This window comes from Physella acuta, unplaced genomic scaffold (assembly GCF_028476545.2).
Source record: "Physella acuta isolate Inbredline_101_S28 unplaced genomic scaffold, ASM2847654v3 ptg000091l, whole genome shotgun sequence".
Classification (NCBI taxonomy): Eukaryota; Metazoa; Mollusca; class Gastropoda; family Physidae; genus Physella; species Physella acuta.
This window is the reverse complement of record NW_026731611.1, coordinates 389,870-399,174: the sequence shown is the minus strand read 5'-3', so window position 1 is coordinate 399,174 and position 9,305 is coordinate 389,870. Positions and strand designations below refer to the sequence as shown.

Genomic DNA, 9,305 nt, shown 5'->3' with positions numbered 1-9,305 from the left:
GTTTTTCCGTATCAGTGAGGTGTAAAACGTCGATTTTATTTTTGCACGATTACAAGACTTTCTCTATACTTCGTATATACGAGAAAGTAAAAAGTTTACAGAAAAAAGTCACCAAGGACAAATTTTATAGGGAAAAAAGTCACAGAAATAAAGTCACAGAAATAAAGTCACAGAAAAAAAGTCACAAAAATCTTTTAAAAAATATTATGATTTAATTGTTGAGAATTATAAAATTTTGGATGTTTATTGTTGTGGGTTGCAGTTTTGGTAGCATATTTTTAAAGTTAAATGGCATTATGGTTTATGTGTTGTTGACGTTTTGCGTCAATGACAGTATTTGAACATTGTCCGCTTTCTGTTGTGGTCCTATGCTTTTTATGTAATGAGTGTTATAAATGTTGGTAGTAAAGGAAGTTAAAACTACTCATAACTATTGTGGCCGAGGGTAGCAAGTCAGATGAACTACGTTTTTTTTTCTCCTTACAATCGTTTAGGACATTATCCCCGCCATTACCCATCCCCTCGCTTTACCCATGTTAACTGCTGTTGAAAACATTACTACACATACTATCGGTACAGTGAGAAACCATGTCTGGGCCTTCGATGGCATACTAAACAGATAAATGAGCCAAATGCTGAATATGATTTGTTCCAGAATCTTATCCTCAAAAATATGCTTACCCGTATTTAGATTAGTTTTAGGATATATCAATAATCGACAATAGGTTAATATTCTAGTGCTGTTTGGGTTTTTTTTTTTGGGGGGGGGGGGTTAATTGATTTGAGGGGTACTTGATCTCTACTTAGAAAACATATTTTCAAAGACTAAATGACGAAAACGTGTTCGTCTGATTTTTGGTGACGTATTAAAGACCAACTGAAATAGTTTGTCGTCATGATCAAATGATTATTGACGAGCCTAGGTCATCGGGTGCAGCAGTGACGGCAGTGTGAGGACAGTAAACCAGTAGAGTGGTGCAGCAGTCAGTTGATTAGAGCCGGGGTTATCAGACGTGGAATTTGGCGCTTGGCTGAGAAACGTTGGGTGTTTACCTTTCTTCTACTGCCGCGGTACCAGCGTTAGTCAAGGCTCGGATTCCTCGGCTAATTGACGCGTCACGTGACATCATACATGCGATTACCTGGCTCATCCGGCAAGAACCTTTTTTATAGGTTCGTTTCAGTGCAGCCCCCTCCCCCGTCCCGCCCCCACCACATGTCCCGAAACTACAAAGAGACTATGAACGGATTATTCTATTTCTCCCTCACAAGTTTCACTATTGCTGCAGTTTTTTTTCTTGTCTGATATTTGCGCCTGCACACATACCAAAGTTTATTGGATCATGGTCTCGATAGTCTAACGTTGCTCCAGTCTTGGAATAGCCCATTGGTCGATGTATTAACCACAGTGATGTTACGTTTTTCCTCAGTGAATCAGTTTTTTCCCTTCGGCTTGTTTTAATAGTCTAGAAATTGGATTGGGGGCGGAATAGATTGCTGTCTTGAAGATAGAAATTCTTTCTACTGGGAAAACTGTTTTTAACACCGACCTTGAGATTGTAAAATGATATATGTTCTGTTCTCCCGTATAGCAGCTGGTAGCTTAGTTATACACATTTTTTTTTCCACTTATCTATCAAGCCTTTAATAAACTATGACCAAACTAAAATTAAATAAAAATTTATCTAAACTTTACCTTATTCATTATATTTAAGGTTTACTTAGCTCACTATAACCAAACTACACCAAACGTAACTTAAAACCTAAACCAAATTTCACATATCAAGACTTTAACAAACTAAAATATAACCTAGATACACGAAACCACATTAGACCAAAGTTAACAAAGATGATCAAAATTGATGGAGTCACCCTAGCAACATCCACACAACTGTAGAACGAACAACCCCGCCTCATAACCTTTTCAAATGTGACGGAAATAAAACAATTGCTGCAATCTTGTAATAAATATTTAATGCTCTGGCTGAAAGAAGATTACCTGACTCCCCCTCCATAATTTACATTCCGGACTGTCGAGAATTCCACATCTATCTTTATTAAAGCGCGTGGGCTAGTTGTAATGAAGGGAGGGAAGGGTCGCCACATCATCGTGAGCTTGATGTGTCAGCTGGTATTACCGACCCTTACGTTGGCTGCCCACGCCACACACTCACTCCACACAACCACCCACCACACACACACACAGAGCTATATTCTATCCTATACACATACCTAACACAACCATATCATTTACACTCTACACACACTCCCCACCTCCCAATCATGTACTATCCCCCCCCCCCCATTTTCCCATATGTTTAGCACATCCCCTTACATCCCCACTATCAGTGTTGTGGTCAAGTTTAGCGTTGTATCAGTAATAACATAGAAATTAAGCTTATGGTTAGGTTGGGGGTAGGGTGGCGTTGTATCCTTCATTAGATGACCCAGTCAGTCCATGCTGGGGTGTGTTAGGGTGGCGGTGTATGCTGGGGGTAGGGTGGCGGTGTATGCTGGGGGTAGGGTGGCGGTGTATCCTTCATTAGATGACCCAGTCAGTCCATGCTGGGGGTAGGGTGGCGGTGTATCCTTCATTTAGATGACCCAGTCAGTCCATGCTGGGGGTAGGGTGGCGGTGTATCCTTCATTTAGATGACCCAGTCAGTCCATGCTGGGGTGTGTTAGGGTGGCGGTGTATGCTGGGGGTAGGGTGGCGGTGTATGCTTCATTAGATGACCCAGCCACGGTATGCTAACACATATTTATAAACATGCGCATCGTCTCTAAACCAGATGTCTTGGATTATTTTAAACGGATCTGCACTTTGCTGTGGATGGGAGTGAAAAACTGATATCTTACGGCCAGACGTGTCTGCTTGCGTGTCTTACGGCCAGACGTGTCTTACAGTCAGACGTGTCTGCTTGTGTCTTACGGCCAGACGTGTCTTACAGTCAGACGTGTCTGCTTGCGTGTCTTACGGTCAGACGTGTCTGCTTGCGTGTCTTACGGTCAGACGTGTCTGCTTGTGTGTCTTACGGTCAGACGTGTCTGCTTGTGTGTCTTACGGTCAGACGTGTCTGCTTGCGTGTCTTACGGTCAGACGTGTCTGCTTGTGTGTCTTACGGTCAGACGTGTCTGCTTGTGTGTCTTACGGTCAGACGTGTCTGCTTGTGTGTCTTACGGTCAGACGTGTCTGCTTGTGTGTCTTACGGTCAAACGCGTCTGGTTGTGTGTCTTACGGTCAGACGTGTCTTACGGTCAGACGTGTCTTACGGTCAGACGTGTCTTACGGTCAGACGTGTCTTACGGTCAGACGTGTCTGCTTGTGTGTCTTACGGTCAGACGTGTCTGCTTGTGTGTCTTACGGTCAGACGTGTCTTACGGTCAGACGTGTCTTACGGTCAGACGTGTCTGCTTGCGGTCAGACGTGTCTGCTTACGGTCAGACGTGTCTGCTTGTGTGTCTTACGGTCAGACGTGTCTTACGGTCAGACGTGTCTGCTTGCGGTCAGACGTGTCTGCTTGTGTGTCTTACGGTCAGACGTGTCTGCTTACGATCAGACGTGTCTGCTTACGGTCAGACGTGTCTGCTTGTGTGTCTTACGGTCAGACGTGTCTTACGGTCAGACGTGTCTGCTTGCGGTCAGACGTGTCTGCTTGCGTGTCTTATAGTCAGACGTGTCTTACGGTCAGACGTGTCTTACGGTCAGACGTGTCTGCTTGCGTGTCTTACGATCTCTTGACCGACTGGTGCACCAACCCTGTAGTGGGTATCTTCCTTAGGGAGTACCTCTCCGTAGTGGATACCCTCCATAGGGCTCCATGGTGGTCAGTCACTTTTGTGGGTACCCTCCATCGTGGTCGGTCACCTTTGTGGGTACCCCTTCATAGCAAAGAACCTTTAAATTTAATATTGTATCTACCAGCTGATGTGTCGCAATGGCATACACGTCATATATCACCACCGATATATATTTTAACAAGGGGTCATCCATAAATGACGTCACGCTTTTTTAACGATTTTTACCTCCCCCTCCCCTCCGTCACACGTCGTCACAAAAAGCCCGACCCCCTAAAATGACGTCACACCTCAACCTACAACCCCCCCCCCCCCTCAAAATTGCAGTTGAGTTTTTTTTTAAACATCGATATGTTTCTAAAACCTTGTCTGAACTCTGTCAAAATAGAGTATTTTAATCAATTCCTATTACAATTTATTAAAACAGTTTTCTAAAACGCGAAATAACGTCTAAAGTTCGTTTTCTAACATTGCTTTTTTATAATGCAAAAGTGTGACGTCGCACCATCTGAAATCCCCCCTCCCCCTCATCACACAATGTCACAAAATTAAGGACCCCCCTCCCCCCTACGAGTGTGACGTCATTTATAAACGACCCCAAACCTTTATATATCTTAACCACCGCCAAACTTTGTTGAAACAGAATGTCTGGAAAGAGATTTTTCAAATGAGAATTTCAAAACTGAAATTCTTTTTTTAAAGATTTTTTGTTTTGTTTTTATCGGGTCTATTAGCTATTTTTCTATGCAATTTTTTGTCATTTCCTGCATTTCCCTGTACATTTTGTTTTGTTTTTGACACTGATATATTTTCTTGTGGTGGCTGAGTGGAGATTTACCATTCTCTGTGTGTGTGTCACAGAGAAATTGTCAAATATTTGCATTTCTAATTCGAACGGTTGTTGATGTAGAATTCTCCAACATTTCTATCTCTGCTTATCTCTCCCGCCTGAAGCAATTCTATTCCTGTGCCCGCATATGCTGCGATTATCAAACGCATAGTGTGGATATTAATAATCTTCAAGGATGTGGCTTCTCTCAAATTGTGTCCTAGAGCCTATCTGTGCCCCTGCCATAGATTTTAGGATATGGGATTAACATGTGTGTTAGTCTAAACTTTGTCTTATTTCATACAAACATCTTTAGTCTAACTTATTGTCTTATTTCATACAAACAACTTTAGTCTAACTTATTGTCTTATTTCATACAAACATCTTTAGTCTAACTTATTGTCTTATTTCATACAAACATCTTTAGTCTAACTTATTGTCTTATTTCATACAAACATCTTTAGTCTAACTTATTGTCTTATTTCATACAAACATCTTTAGTCTAACTTATTGTCTTATTTCATACAAACATCTTTAGTCTAACTTATTGTCTTATTTCATACAAACATCTTTAGTCTAAACTTTGTCTTATTTCATACAAACATCATTAGTCTAACTTATTGTCTTATTTCATACAAATATTTTTAGACTATGGCCTTGATCTCCCCTTTACATTAGGTCTGGGTTACCATAGTAACAAACTACTCAATCACCGCCCATAAAGCACATTCCAAGCAGCCAATCCTTAACTGACGATTGCCCTGTCTATTCGGCTCATTACGTTAGCTAGTACAAATGTTACCGAGCGGAAATGAGCAGATCACATGTGGTGTGTTGCCGTGCTAAATATGCTAGCACATTCTACGCCGTCCATGTTAAGACTTGTTTTTTTTTTTTTTACAGAAGTAACGTTTTAGTCATTGATAAACAAATGTTGTACACAGAATGAACGTTTATACAGGTAGTTATATCTGGTTATACACAGAGGTAGTGATAGTAAGTTTACACAGAGGTAGTGAAAGAGAGCTTACACAGAGGTAGTGATAGTAAGTTTACAGAGGTAGTGATAGAAAGTTTACACAGAGGTAGTGATAGTAAGTTTACACAGAGGTAGTGATATTAAGTTTACACAGAGATAGTGATAGTAAGTTTACACAGAGGTAGTCATAGAAAGTTTACACAGAGGTAGTGATAGTAAGTTTACACAGAGGTAGTCATAGAAAGTTTACACAGAGGTAGTGATATAAAGTTTACACAGAGGTAGTCATAGAAAGTTTACACAGAGGTAGTGATAGTAATTTTACACAGAGATAGTGATAGAAAGATTACACAGAGGTAGTGATAGTAAGTTTACACAGAGGTAGTGATAGTAAGTTTACTCAGAGGTAGTGATAGTAAGTTTACACAGAGGTAGTGATAGAAAGTTTACACAGAGGTAATGATAGAAAGTTTACACAGAGGTAGTGATAGAAAGTTTACACAGAGGTAGTGATAGAAAGTTTACACAGAGGTAGTGATAGAAAGTTTACACAGAGGTAGTCATACCTAGACGAGAGTAAGTGCGTGTTCTAGAGACTTGAGAGCCCAGATTGTGTCGCTTATAAGAATGTCTATGATAAGACTATTAAAATAATGTGTGGCTTCATTCATCTTAAAGTTATGTCAGTCTCGTGTTGATACCTTGTTTTAGATTGGTGTTTGACAGTCATGGCATTTTTTTTTTTGTTCTTAGCAAGCTGTCAACTTGCAAATGACATGAAATAGTATAGCCCGTAGTGTGTGGTTGTGTGTGTGTGTGTGTGCTGGGGTGTGTGTGTGTGTGTGCAGGGTTGTGTAGGTTATGTCATATAGGGAGTAGATGTTTCTTAGGGTGACGATAAAATTCTCATGAGCCTAAAGAGCCTCACAATGCGCCCACATAAAACCACATAAAAACCGCCACATGATGCCAGATTTCAATTAGAACCGAGTGGACTCAGTGATGATCAATGGTTTTGGTAGAATTTTAGTTTTCGTGTTTTCATCAACTTTACCGTGAGTTTGTCTCCCAACCCTGAGCCCTGCTGTCTGAACTGCTTCACCAGAGTTGCTGGCCCTACCGGAAACATTGTCGAGACGGTCGACGCTCTCTGCCCTGACGTAACCACGTCCAAGTAACTCCACCGCCAGCTGGGTGATGACAAAAATATTTCCTACAACTTGCACCTGCTGTCTAACGTCTCTCTGAAGGTCTGGCTGTGAAGGTGTTTGTTGTAGTGTAACTTAGGAATTTACGTGCCGTATTCTAAATCTCAATGTGTCGACAAAAAAAAAAAGCCATTTTTCGATTCCATGTGAAATAAATCTTTCTCGAATATTCTTATAGAACACTACGGGGGATGGCAACTCGGGATATAGATATGATTTTTAATCCATTTTTAATTACTTAAACCTTTTAAAATAGAATAAAAGCCTCGTAGAAAAAAAGTATTGCTCACCAAATAAGCTGTGTATAATAATGCTGAATTTTATTAGTACTTTATAAATTCACATGCGTTTTTTGAGAAATCGGAAATAACGTACATTTCTACTCCCGGTCGACGGAAATTACTCAAAATTTGACAATAGGCCGAGAATCAGGTATTTTACTTATATTTGAAATTTCGTTCATCTATCTGTAAAAGTAGTCAAGTTATAGGCTTTGAAACACCAAAAGTAGAATAAGTTCCACTTCCGGTTACCGGAAATCGCTAAAAAGTTGGTACAGAACTACAAATTTGATATAATACTTGTATATGAAATTTATCAACCTAGCTGTAACAGTACTCAAGTAATCGTGTTCACAGACACACACAGACATACGGACAGAATTGCAAAGCCCAGTTTTTTCCGCCTCGATTACGCATAGAACGCTGAAATTTTGATAAATCTGCATTCATTGTTTTTGCCCGATTAAAATAAGTCCCTTATGCTCCGTGGTGAACGGAAAAAAGTCACAGGGAAAAAAAAAACAGAAAAAAAGTCAGTTTTTGCTAGGGAAAAAAGTCACAGAAAAAAAAAAGTGGATGTGCCTGATTGCTCCTACCACAGTAATCCCCCCTTACGAACTAGTTGTATAATCCTGTCCCACCCAGCCTTACCCCAGCAACAATGTGCAGCCCGCGGCGGGAGAACTAACTTGCCAGCTTGCCACTCTGATGAAATGTAACTACGGAGAAAACATGGCACCCGATACTGTTGACCTTTGCGTAGCAAGTCATTCTCACCTGACGGCTTGAAATTGCTAGACTATCACGGGGAGCTTTTGGCCCCGGTACCTCGGCGCAGCAGGCGACAGGGAGCAGGCTCTGTTACACGCCATCACCAGATATTTGTCGGCATCTGCTACTGGACTAGTGGGTAACCCAGTACATTGGTGGGTACAACCCCCCCCCCGACTGAATCTTAGTCTTTTATTTTATTGGTAAATATTTGAGGACTGTCCACTACAGTTGGGTACCGGGATACCTTAAATTATTGTTGGTACCTGGATACCTTAAATTATTGTTGGGTACCGGGATACCTTAAATTATTGTTAGGTACCTGGATACCTTAAATTATTGTTGGTACCTGGATACCTTAAATTATTGTTGGGTACCGGGATACCTTAAATTATTGTTAGGTACCTGGATACCTTAAATTATTGTTAGGTACCTGGATACCTTAAATTATTGTTAGGTACCTGGATACCTTAAATTATTGTCGGTACCTGGATACCTTAAATTATTGTTGGCACCTGGATACCTTAAATTATTGTTGGGTACCGGGATACCTTAAATTATTGTTAGGTACCTGGATACCTTAAATTATTGTTGGGTACCGTGATACCTTAAATTATTGTTGCTACCTGGATACCTTAAATTATTGTTGGGTACCGGGATACCTTAAATTATTGTTAGGTACCTGGATACCTTAAATTATTGTTGGGTACCGTGATACCTTAAATTATTGTTGGGTACTGGGATACCTTAAATTATTGTTGCTACCTGGATACCTTAAATTATTGTTGGGTACCTGGATACCTTAAATTATTGTTGGGTACCTGGATACCTTAAATTATTGTTGGGTACCTGGACACGTGATTGTAGGGTAGCTAGCTATCTAGAATAGTTGTCATCTGTGCAGGGAATCGATGTAAGCCAGCCAGTGGTGTAGCGAGCTGCTAATGTGGCTGGCTGCTAGTTTTAATGGACCACCCAGAGTTGGCAACACTTGACTTTATGTGCTGAGAAATAAAAGTATTTGATGCAGTGAAGCATAGGCCTGGGTATACAGTTCATGTCTTTTTATTATATTTTTATTGTCTGATTTCATTTTAAACACAACATAATGAACTTCGATTCATTTAAATGGTCTGTATAAAGAATTAGATAACATTTTATTTGAACCAGACTAGCACAGTTTTTGTTGGCGGTTTTCTCCCCTCACCTGACAGCAAGCCCCCACCCAACCTTATCAACATGTTTGCAAGCATGCGATTCTACACCTCTTTAAATTACCATGTTTTCAAAATATTAGATAATGAATGCACGTAACTTACATGTGTGCATGTGTGCAGAGGGGATGGGAAGGGGGGGGGGGGGGGGTTCACGTAACGAAAGTCAGGCCAGGCGTGCTTCACATTTTTGTCGCGTTTTCTTCACGAACGTTGCTTCACAGG

General features: G+C 40.7%; 1 protein-coding gene across 1 annotated transcript in view; it reads left to right on the top strand.

The window, feature by feature from the left end:
• LOC131928653 (protein disulfide-isomerase TMX3) overlaps positions 1 to 9,305 on the top strand; it is a 61,787-nt gene that overhangs the window by 44,844 nt on the left and 7,638 nt on the right. The window lies entirely within an intron of this gene.